The 12628-nt window shown below is 32.8% G+C and overlaps 2 long non-coding RNA genes across 2 annotated transcripts; both read left to right on the top strand.

Moving 5' to 3' along the window:
• The first annotated feature begins 513 nt into the window (after positions 1–513).
• LOC141483110 (uncharacterized) lies at positions 514–4245 on the top strand. The gene is made up of 2 exons (XR_012465915.1): positions 514–4113; positions 4170–4245. It is a non-coding gene; the product is annotated as an uncharacterized lncRNA (long non-coding RNA).
• Positions 4246–7852: 3607 nt separating this feature from the next.
• LOC141483113 (uncharacterized) lies at positions 7853–12375 on the top strand. Its single transcript, XR_012465916.1, has 3 exons — positions 7853–8718; positions 8898–9095; positions 9405–12375. It is a non-coding gene; the product is annotated as an uncharacterized lncRNA (long non-coding RNA).
• Positions 12376–12628: the final 253 nt, after the last annotated feature.

Here is a 12628-nt window from a genome sequence, read left to right as displayed (position 1 = left end):
ATTTTCAATTGTTCTCCAATAATCTTGATCTATCACACCAGCTAAAATGTTTGTTCCCAAATTGTTCGCTAATGAAGATCTTGGTGCAATTCTCCCGTATACGTTTTCGGGGAGCTGAATTTTCAAAAAACTAAGGTAAACGTCCCAGTTATCGGACACTTAAGAGCAAAGTTCATGTTTGACCATCTGAAAAATATATACATAAACATGAACAATGTTGTAGAATATGTCAATTTTTTCTAAATTTCATTACCTATAAAGAGAATTCTTATGATATGATATATTTTTTAGTTATTCGATATAATTAAAAACGTTTAGTAAAGCAGGAATTCCCAGATATCGGACACCTAAAAATGTCGAAGTCCTGGTTACTGGACTAGAAATGTCCCAATTATCGGACAAGTGCAATTCATATATTAAACAATCACATTTTTTTAAGCAAAACATTCATAGAAAAACATTTATAGAAATACACAACAGATAAAAAATACAAACTCAAATATTCTTCTCAAAAACAAGAGAAATAAAAAACAAGACTAATCTTAGAAAATTTACTTATTTAATTGAACTTAAAATTCTTTAATTCCTCTATAAAATAAAAACCTCTTTTATTAATTACTACAGGCTTTTTAATTTTCGATATCACATGGTCTTTTTGGTAGTTTAATATATCATCTTTAATAGGCCATTTCCAGTTTGGGCCACTGGGTTCCATTGCTTTCACGGTATATTCTTGGTCTTCCTTTTCTATACCAATAACACATCCTGGAAAATAAGCTTCATCATATTTAACGATAACATGATCTCCTATACTAATATCAAAATCGTTTTCAGTATCGCTATCCAACATTGTCTCTGTATTTTGATCTGTATTTTCCTTTTTTGTTTTTTTGCAGATATTTTTAGCTTTGTCATATTTTTTTGCTGTTCTTTCTCCAGTCGCAATTGTTTTCTTTGCTCCTTCTCCTGCAAAGCTTTATTCTTTTTTTCTAATTTCCGATTTTCATATTCCCGCCAGTCGTCTGATACAACAACTGCCGGTACTTTCTCTTTTAGTTTTTTGGTTACTTTTTTTGCTCTTCGGGTGGTGGTTTCCAAAATAGAGCTTTTTTAAATGGTGTTGGGACACTGAAAAAGTTTTCTTTAATATTTTCGGGTGATTTATGAAATGTTTCGATAGCGTACTTAGATGAGTGATCTCTTGACTCCGAAGAAGGACTCTTATGTCTAATTTCTGAAAGATTAGCGTCTTCCTGGACACCCTGGATCGTTTCGTTGGTTATGTCAATCAGTGGCTGTGATATTTCTTGTGTATTTTCATACGGTCCTGACTGTTTACTTTTCGTTTCATAACAATTATTGGAAGTGTCATTAGCAGAGAGGTTACTTTCCAGCAACTGATCGTTGGAAAATATATTTATGTCTAAATCTTCTGCAGTAAAATCCATATCACCTTCGTCAATGAGGTTTAAAATAGACAGATTTTCCACACCTTGTTCATCAGTTAAACCTAAAACGTCTTTGGTTTTACTTATTTCTGTTGTTAAATCTAGTTCTTGGGGAGATTCCACTATAGTCGCCTCTTCTATTTCATTGCCTAATGATGTATGAATTTGATCAATCTGCAATATGTGTATTTGTGTTCTCTGAACTTCTTCTGTTTGTGACTGTAATTTTGGTTCATGTTGCTGAGGTACTGAATGTATTTTTATATTTGTCAAATCACTGTTAATATAAGACGAGGACGTTGTTCTGCTTAAATGCTGCCAAAAATAAAATAAATTTGTATCTTTAATATCACCTTCCCATTTAGGCCCGGAGCTATTGATAACCTCTATTTTTTCTTCGTTATATTTTTTAAAGATATCCAGCACTAATTGGGCATTAGATTTGTCATCGTCATTTTTGCTGCTCGTTCCAGTCAAATTGTTTTTAAAATATTTTTCGAACCTGATACTATTTGGATCAAATGGAGCAAGTCCGCATGTCCTAAAGCCATTTTGTATGATAACAGGTAAACGATCTTGTAACTGGTTAATTGCTTTTTCCAAAAGGGGTGCAAATAATTCTCTGGAAAGCTTGGAACCATTATTTTCCATTCGCCATTGTGTTACTGTCTTTTTCCATTTTAATTTTAGAGGATGAAATACAGCTACATCCAGAGGCTGCAAAATATGTGTAGAGTTTGGATACAAACTAATTAAAATAATTTTGTTCTTAACACGGAAATCACTTAACTGCATAGTGAGGTGGGATTTGTGACGTTCTACAAATAAAAGTACAGGCATCTCAATGTTATTTTTCTGTAGCCAAGGAAAAAATACGTTAGCTATATATTCAAAAAAGGATTCCCCAGTCATCCAACCGCTGTCTGATTTTCCCACACCCCAACTCGTCGGTACTTTTTCGATAATTGCCTTAGGAATCCGTTTATATGAATACAGTATTAGCGGGGGTAGTAACTGACCGGAGGCATTACACATAAATAGAGTAGTGAGTGATTCCTTTTCGTCACCTTTATAAATAGTATAAACAGTTTTTTCACCCTTTTCTGTAAGTACTTTCTCCCCTTTTGGACACAAAGACATCGCTATTTCGTCACAGTTGTAGATTCTTTTTGGCTCCGTAATATTAAACATGTTTTCACTTAAGTAAGCTCTAACTTCTTCAAACCATCTGCGAATTTTTTCTTCATTGACGCTGGCTCTTAATCCGGAAAGATTTTGTGGCACTCTCTTGGCTATTTGGGGATGTCGTTTTAAAAAATTTTCATGTCAATGACGACTTGGTCGATCATCTGGAAAAGGGTTTTCTCGTTTCAGTTCGCGCACCAAAAGCTGTACGCTGTCCGTAAGTTGTGTTCGGGTGATTGGAAAACCGGCCTTTGCTGAATTAATAATAATAATAATAATAATAATGTTTATTGTACAAAAACAGGTTTTATACACAAAGGGAAAAGGGTTAGCCGGAGGCTATCTTCCACCCGTCCCATAATTAGGAAAAAAAATAAGCATACAGTAAGAAAGACTACCTATAACAATAACAATTACAATAGACACAAAAATAATATAAAACAAACTATTATGAGATTATAAAGATAACATAAAAGATTACAATCGTTTTTGAACATCTAAGAAATTAATTTTCAAAGTACTTTTGAATTGATATATAGACAAATGCATATACGGTAATAAATTATTTAGATACTTTGGTGCAAAGTAAGAAAAACATCCCTCAAATTTGGTGGTAACATGATATGGAATGGTAAATGTATCTTTTCTTAAATTGATAGAATGATTATCAGATCGCTTACTAAGTAATCTGAACAAGTAATTAGGAGTTTTGCTTTCCAATAGTTTATATAAGAATACAGATATGAGATAACGAATTCTAAACTCAATATTCAGCTGATCTAATTTCAATAAATATGGAGTTACATGATTACGGTAGTTTATGCAGCACACAAATCTCATACAAGCATTTTGTATACGTTGAAGTTTGTGTTTATTATAGTCTGGTAAGAAGTTGTAATACACTGAGCTGCAATATTCAATATGGGGATAAATCAATGATTGAACTAATTTCAGCTTTGTTTCTTGAGAAAGCTGGAACTTAAACTTGTATAAGGATTTCAGTTTAAAAAAACAAGTTTTGTAAATGTGTTTAACGTGCTCGTTGAACGAGAGATTGTTATCAATATATACCCCTAAATTTTTTGCTGAACTCACCCAGTCAATCGGTTCATTGTCAAGAAAAAGATGAAAATTTGTTTCAACTTCATTTCTTTGTAGATCAGATCCCAAACATAGGGCTACTGTTTTATTTGGATTAATTCGAAGGCCATGATTTTTGGAAAATAGAAATGTATTTTCTAAATCCAAGTTCATCCTGGTGATAGCATGGTAAATATTATTAGATTGACTTGACAGATATAATTGAAAATCATCAGCATATAAATGTACGTCGCACTGGGATAACGTGGCAGGAAAGTCAAAAATGAAAAGAGAGAACAATAATGGACCTAGAATGCTACCTTGTGGTACACCAGAAGAAGTTTCCTGAAGAGATGAGCATAATTGACCATTATCCAGTATAACCCGTTGAGCCCTTCCTGTGAGATAGCTTCTCACCCAATCTAAAGAACTGCATTCAAACCCAATGTATTTTAGTTTACTCAGCAATAGTTTGAAGTTTACCAGATCGAATGCTTTGCTTTGATCAAGCATAACTAAAAATGAAACCATCGATTTGTCCCGAGAAGTAGTGATATCATTGATAACCTTCAACAGAGCAGTGTTGGTACCGTGTTTCTGTCGGAATCCAGATTGCACTTCTGGAAGTATGTTAGCTGTATCCAAGTATACTTTGATTTGTTGTGTTATTATTTTTTCAAAAATTTTTGAGAATGCTGGTAAAATACTTATTGGACGTAACTCGTTGAAACAGGTGGGTGTAGGTATTTTGGAAGTGGGTAAAATATTAGCAATTTTCCAAAGATCAGGAAAAATGCCTTGCCTCAGAGACTCATTAAAAATATGTTTTACTTCATCTATGCAATATGGAATAATGAATGAAATCATTTTAATATTGATATTATCAATACCGAAAGCATTTGATTTTATTTTATTGATAGCTTCAAAGATATCCTTATTGGATATTTCCATAAACGAGAAACTTGCATTGACATTGAATCTGTTATTACTATAGAATAATAAAGTATCACTGTTAATTGTAGAATTTCCAGTGACATTAAGAAAAAAGTTATTGATTTCTTCTGGATTACGCAGTTCTTGCGGTAGTCTGTTGATTTGTGAAGAACTCTTTGTATTCACACCCCAATATGACAAATTTTTCCAAATTGCTTTAGAGTTTTTTTTTATTTTTGTTTAAAATATATTGCATATATGCTGTTTTTTCACGTTTCAGAGCGTCATTAACGTAATTCCGTAGGGTTACATAATACTTCCTTGAAGCCGGTGTTCTCAAAGTTAAATATGTTTTATGAGCTTTATCCCTGGTTTGCATCATGAGCTTGAGGTTGTATGTGACGTAAGGCAGAAATTTCTTTTTACAATTCAACCTGCGGATAGGAGCATGTTTATCAAATAAATGTATTATACAATCATTTAAAAAGTTTACTTTAGAGTTCATGTTTTGTAAATCAACAATATTGCCCCATGGCATGTTCGCAGCGTCGTTATGAAAATTAGTGAAATCGAAGTTTACGTAACTTCTGAAGTATATTGAATCAGTAGGTAATTGTTCATGTTGAAAGCTGGTTACACAGCTGACCATTAAATGGTCTGTAATACCATTCATATCAATAGTATTAAAACTTCTTACCAGTAATTCCTTATTTATATAGATGACATCTAAGAGGCTTTCAGATGTATTAGTAATACGAGTGGGATTCTCTACAATTTGACACATATCAAAAACAGAAAGCAAATTAATGAACGATTGAGTATCGTTAGAATTTGGATTCAGGAGATTAATATTAATATCACCCACTAAAATTATAACTGTCGTTTCTAAGTAGATTTGTTCTAGAATTTCACATGAATCATTGAGACATAAATCAACCCTTGTTCCTGGTGGACGATATACAGTTCCGAAAGCAATTTTATATTCATTTAAGTGAACGATGATCCACAACTGTTCTAAGCCATTAGCAGTGATGCCTGAGTGATACACTTTATATTTGAGAGAGGACTTTAGATAAATACATCCGCCTCTACTGTTGCGATCTAGCCGTACCAAGTTGAATTGAGGAATTGAAACAAACTTATCTGGGAATTCTGGGTTGAGCCATGATTCTGTCACACCAACAATTGCAAACTCATATTCAAGTATAATGTCTTTGAATATATCAAAACAATTATTTAAGGAACGAATGTTTATTTGACCAATTTTGAAGTCTAATAGTTTTTTGAGGAGGCGATGGTGGGAGTACCATTTATGTATCTAATATATATATCTTCATTTCCCTTTTGCTTGCGTTCGTTCAATTCCTGCAATATCTTTTTCAGGTAATCTCTTTGAAGTTTTGTTTTGTCTGTGCTGATTTGAATGTTTATTTTGAGATCTTTCAGTTTACGCTTATTTTTCAGAATGGTAATTACATCTTCTTTACTATTGAGCGTTACTTTCAAAGGTGGAGGGTTGGCCCCATTCCTTCGGCCAATTCGATACGTAGTAATATCACTGGTGCCTACAGTTGGTGCTATGGTCTTGATGATTTTAATAGTTTTGTTCAGATCGGTGTCTTGATCATCCCCATCAAGTTTGTATATAATTAGATTTTTTTCTCTGCGCTGTCGTTCAGATACTTCGTTTATTATAACTTCTGTAATATCCTGGTTTTTATTCATTTTCAATTGCATCACCTCCTGTTGCAGGTTTTTCACAAGTTCAGATAACTCCTTAATAGCTTGGGAGAGTTTTAGACAACTTCCACAATTAGTACCTTCAGTTTTTTCCGTACCTCCGCCTATGCATTCTTCGCATTTATAAATAATTCCTGGAGTATCGCTAAATAAAGCACTTTGCTCTCTAGAAAAACCCAAACATCTGGTATGAAATACTCGAGTACAAAAACCACATTGAATGCCTGGTGATTTCTCACCTAATGTTTTTGTGCATTTTACACATTTGCTTGACATTTCGATGAACTTTATAATTTCAACTGCACTTAAGAGGAATGAATAATTTTTACTTGAACTGCATTGATGGATTCTTCACACTACGAACTAATGGAGATCCAATATTCACTAATTTTTGATAAATATTAATAAGAGAAACTTGAATTTATCGAAGAGCGATTGAAAACACGTCTAGCTTATTCACAGATTTAACAGATTTTTCAATTAAGAATCCAGTTCACTAGGTGTGTTTCTTCTTCACTAGTTAAAACAGTAGTTGGTCCCATTTTCCTTTGTAAAGGCGTTTTTTTCGATATCTTGTCGGCTAATGTTGACTTTGGGACGCTAAATCCCTTTGCTGCTGCTCGAAGAGAGGTACCGCTCTAAACAGCCTCTATAGCTTTGCTCATGTCATTTTCAGAATACAGAAGCCGTTTTTTCATTTTAACTTCAAATATTCTGGAACAAACAGGTTTATTTCAATTTTTCTTACTTGGATAAGAAGTAATTACTTAGTTCTATAATATTCTGGCAATGTCCGATATTGGGGATATAGTTTATTTGAGAACTTAACATCGGACATGTAATGTCCTAATTATCGGACTATTATTATCGGATGTCCTATTATCGGACATCAACTTCCAAAATTCTTAAATACCTTATGTGTGGAAAAACCCCTGTCCGATAATCGGGTAGGATGAAATTCCATATATTGGTTATTGTTACGTTAATTCATTTTTACGAACAGATTTCACAGTTACTGTATTTTTACGAAAGAAAAATATGTTTCAATGTCCTCCAGATCGGACACTTGGACGATAACTGAAACATGACATTATTTTACTGACCCAGTTATCGGACACCCAAATAATAAAGGATAAAGCTAATTAAAACGAATTAAATTTTATTAAAACAACCTTTTAGGATTACACAATGTAAGCAAAAAAGTTTTATGCAAGTGTATTAACAGAATAACTTAAAATATGCAGTTTATTTATGAACGTTCTCCTACTCACTTAGAATTGCTCTGTAGACATACACTCCACGGTTGCTGACACGTGAATGCTCTTTGCTGCGCTGTTTGTGATAGAAAACTTCTTGTCACGAGAAATGCTATCTGCTGCGTTGCCAAGATGTGCAACATTTCAGAAAAACATTAATTTATCTAATACAATGCTTAGAAGACTTATTATTGTCGAAAATATGTTTTGTATTCACCGTATTCACAAACACGCACAAATTCGGTGGCTTTATATGTGAAGCCAAGCTTATTTAGACATCTGAACATTCTGAACCTCACTTTTTATTCTTTAGAAATAATGTAAGTGTCGTTTTGTTGAAATGTTTTAGTAAACGGACTTGTGAAATTGAAGTCAGTTGTTGCAGAATGATGGAACTAGAAGATGAAATTATGCTGGAAGATGATGACATTTTATACATAATTGATTCTGGATTTCCTCGAAGAATTTTTAGGAGGCCCAATTATTTCGAGGAGATGGATGATATGGCCTTTTATAAAAGATTCAGACTGACCAAGGCCACAACACTTTATGTGCTAGAGCTCATAGAAGATGCTTTAGAATTCGAAAACGATTTGTAGAAAAAACATTCAATTGTTTTTACCGTGTTTTTAAATACCAACACATGAGATATAACTGACCACATGTAAAATGGTTTTATAGTATTATTATTGTCAAGCAATAATAATTCAATAATTACTTCGGTATATACCTATTGAACAAACAGATGATAGCTACCGTTAGGAATATACTATAAATAGGAATGTTTCAGGAATAATGTGTTACACTAATAAATCAACTGCTGACTGCCTTTTCATTGTATGCCAGTGATGGCCATCAAATCAACATAGGTGACTTTATGAAAATGGATCAAAGTACTGTATCGAGGGTCATAACAAAAGTTTCAGGAGCCATTGCGAGTAAAAGAAATATATTTATCAAAATGCCACCAACACATCAGGAAAAAATATCTTCACAAACTAATTTTCATCGAGTAGCCGGTTTTCCACGTGTAATTGGTTGCGTAGATGGCACCCATGTGAAAATTAAATCACTAGGTGAGCTTATTGTTAGTCTACCAATATCTCATGCATATATGATGTTAATTGTTCTCATACATAATTGGCTTTTATATATGTTCATCTTTGGTTAGTTTGGATATACAACTGAATTGAACCACAGTTACTAGTAGAACCAATACAAACTGGCTATACCCTATATACAATTTATTTTATAGGTGGTGAAGATGGAGAGATATTTCGAAATAGAAAATCATATTTCTCCGTAAATGTGCAGGTGGTATGTGATTGTGATCTGCAAATAATTAACATCGTATCGAGATAGCCAGGGTCAGCCCATGATGCTACTATTTCACGCCAGAGTAGGCTCAGGACTAGGTTTGAGGCTGAAGAATTCGATACAGGCATCCTATTAGGTAATTATTGGAATAAATGCTCGGGTAAATTTAACAAGGAATATTCCATATATATATATATATATATATATATATATATATATATATATATATATATATATATATTATATCATCTTATTGTCGATTTATGCATGAATCGCTAGTCGTAATGAGAAAACGATACTATTTATACTCATACTAGTACGAGTATTAGTGGGGCATCCTATATAGTTTTCTTTCCCCTCGTAGTAGTATTTATTAATCGCCAAATTACATAAATTTATATATTTGTGGATAAATTCTCTCAACTACACCATTTTATATTTGTAGGTGATTGTGGATATCCCTTGAAATCCTACTTACTGACCCCACTAGCAAATCCCAACACAAGGGCGCAACAACTTTACAATGAATCTAACATTTGCACCAGAAATGCAGTAGAAAGGACCATAGGTGTGTGGAAACGAAGATTCCCCTGTTTATCCTATGGATCACGATACAAATTTGAAACTGGTTTAGTGGTAGTAGTAGCTACAGTCATACTTTATAACATTGCTCGAGTAATGCACGATGGTGATCCCCTATTCCTCCAATTCATCCACAGGAAAATGTATTATATGATTTTAGAAATGATATTATAGACAATTACTTTGCAAATCTGTAATAAAATGTTTTGAATTAAATTCATAGCAATAAAAAATATTGAATTACTTGTTACTAGGTCAGTTTCCACCACCTGCAATATCAACTACCTCTCAGTCCATTATTGTTTATGGAAAAAATCAAATACATCATAAAGGCAAAATACAAACCACTATTCATTAATTTGTAGTTAACTGATATATGAACATAATAAATTACTCTAATATAATTATTATACTAAGAATACTATTCTAAATTTTTCTTTTTCAAACGTAAGTCTACTTCTAATATTTCTATCTCTAACTCGCGTTGTCTTATTCTCAGGGCATTATCTTGTTCCATATGATTCCATTGCATTTCAGGTAACATCAACCTCTTATCTAAGAGTAGGTCATATTTTTTGGCTATCTCAGAAGATGTTAAAGTTTTCACCACAGTTGTTGGTCTTCTACGGCTATTTGGTGTAGATTTAAAATCGTCGGGCACCTGTGAAAACATCAGAGTTATGTACTAGAACTCACAAATTTTCAAAATGAGTGAACTTTATTTTACTTGTATGTTTATCATTTCTTGTTGATTTCACAAATCTTAGCATCATGGATTTGAATATTCTTACGTTTTTTTTTGTTTTATCTTGTTTCAAGATTGTGAAATTTGTAACTAAAGCTGGGCTGATAGGATCTTGTAGTTTTGTGGCATTATACTTTCTCCAATCAACATAATCTCTCTTTACAATCGCTTTTGGCTAGAATCAAACATTGGGAGATAATTGTAAAGTAGGTAGTTACATTTATGTAATACATATGTAGAGTTTCAAATAATTGTTCTACAATCCAAAAGCAAAAAACTTCAAGTCAATTAACCAGGCTTGTCTCCCTTTCTGTGGGTGTGTTTTTTGTGCTGTCCTCATCTACTATCTGCAATTCCACTTTATTATCTTCATCAGGGTCTCTATTCACAATAAAGCTTTCATCTACATCATCATCGAATTTGTTGTGAAAACCCACCAATGTATTTTTATTGATAATTGACATTAGAAGTTCATCCATCCCATCTCTTTGTATTTTTGATAATGGACCTCCGCCAGTGAGGGTTTTATCAGCTAAGTTTTTCGAAGCTTTTTTTTTCTATTTTCATAGCATTTCTTCAACGAAGCCATACCGCGTATAATACCAGTAGAAGAACTAGCAAGTCATCTGTGATCTGCTGCCAGGTCTTTTCCTTTTTCTCTCCAGAAGCCCTATCGGTTTTTTTATCCTCAATTATGGATGCATATTTGTGAGCTATAATTCGTGATAGGTGAAGCTTCTCCGTTGAGGAAAAGTTAGGAACTCTTATTAATTTTTCATTCATTTAGCGGTTCTGGTTATTTGACAATTGACGCGTAAGCGGTAATTATCCCCGAAAAGATATAACGTTGCCAAGTTATTCTAGCGCTTAGCTAAGCTACGTTTATTGTTCTGCGGTGCATAAAACAAACATTTAAGCTTGGCCTAAGTTTTAAGCGGGCTTACGTAAGCTTCGCTTTACAGAGAAAACGGCGAATACGGGCATTAGAGGAAGATTATTAGATTAAATTTTCTTGAACCTGGAAAAATTTTACAAGAATCAAACTAACTTTTCATATTTTTCTAAAGATGATAATAAAAACAAAAATGAAAACTAACCTCAATATCTATGGCACATTGGTCTTCTGAAATCACTATTCAAATAGTTCATAATAATCTCCTGTATATATACCATCACAGATGGCTTCCCTGTAATTATTCAATAAATAGCATTTCCAATGAATTGCATAACCGATCGGAAAAGTATTTTACATTATTATAGGTCATTAATATTATTCAACATAGCTATTTCAGGAAACGATAACGGTTAGATATTAATGGAAACTTCAAATTACTTCGTATCGTAGATTTATTATTATGATGAATATAAGATTTCTGTAATAGAATGTACAGGGTCCTCTCTGAAATTACTTTGAATTTAAGATTCGTTAGGTACCAAATGTTGTTAATATTAGACATTTTTTTAGGTAATTGAACATGAAAATTTACTAAATTTCATAAACAATTCTCATGATGCATTCAAACCACATTTTTGCTTCATAACTGTGTCTTCTTCCATTCTAATAGCATATAAAAAAAATAATGTTCGCAATGAAGGACACCCCCACGAAGCACTGAAGTACCGGGTCCCCCCATATTTGTTTATGCACAATAGCATATCAAAAATTTGCTAAGATGTCGGATCCCACAATTTTGACAAATTCTCAATAACGTATTAGAAAAAATGGACTGGAATGTTCACACCGTGATGTGCGATGAGTCCCTAATTTTGACACATTCATAATAGCGTATCCAAAATTTGCTGGGATGTTCACCGTGATGTTTTGAATCCAAATCACAGGAGATATATTCATCATTATAGCAAATATAAGATTTACAGCGCTTGACCCTGAATTACTTGAAAAATCCTTTGTATTACTACTGGTACCTAATTCATGATCACTTAAATGAAATGAATAAAAACACTTTTGTCTGAATACCACTGAAAATTTTATTTATACGACCGGTTTCGGGTTTGATCCCATTATCAAGTATAAAACTGCAGTTTTATACTTGATAATAATAAGGACATAAACATATCCGAAAGCTTGACAAACTAACAAAGAATTTTCATCCTGTTCATCATGTTTGAATAAAATTGTTATGAAAGATTAAATTTAAGATTTATTATACGATGGAATTGTTCAAATTGATATTGTTTTTGTAAAAGCTCTTATCTAGAGTCAATAAGTAAGAATAAATTTCACTCAAGTGATATCTGTTTTTTTGTTCATACAATTGTTATTTTCAAAATTGTAAGACATTTCTAGAAAGGACCTCTTAACTGAGATTGATTCAATGGTT

The sequence above is a fragment of the Leptinotarsa decemlineata genome, unplaced genomic scaffold (genome assembly GCF_025532065.1).
Source record: "Leptinotarsa decemlineata unplaced genomic scaffold, Ldec_3_MD MMD2_P_RNA_scaffold_14, whole genome shotgun sequence".
Classification (NCBI taxonomy): Eukaryota; Metazoa; Arthropoda; class Insecta; order Coleoptera; family Chrysomelidae; genus Leptinotarsa; species Leptinotarsa decemlineata.
The sequence above is the reverse complement of the archived record's forward strand: the minus strand, read 5'-3'. Positions and strand labels throughout refer to the sequence as shown.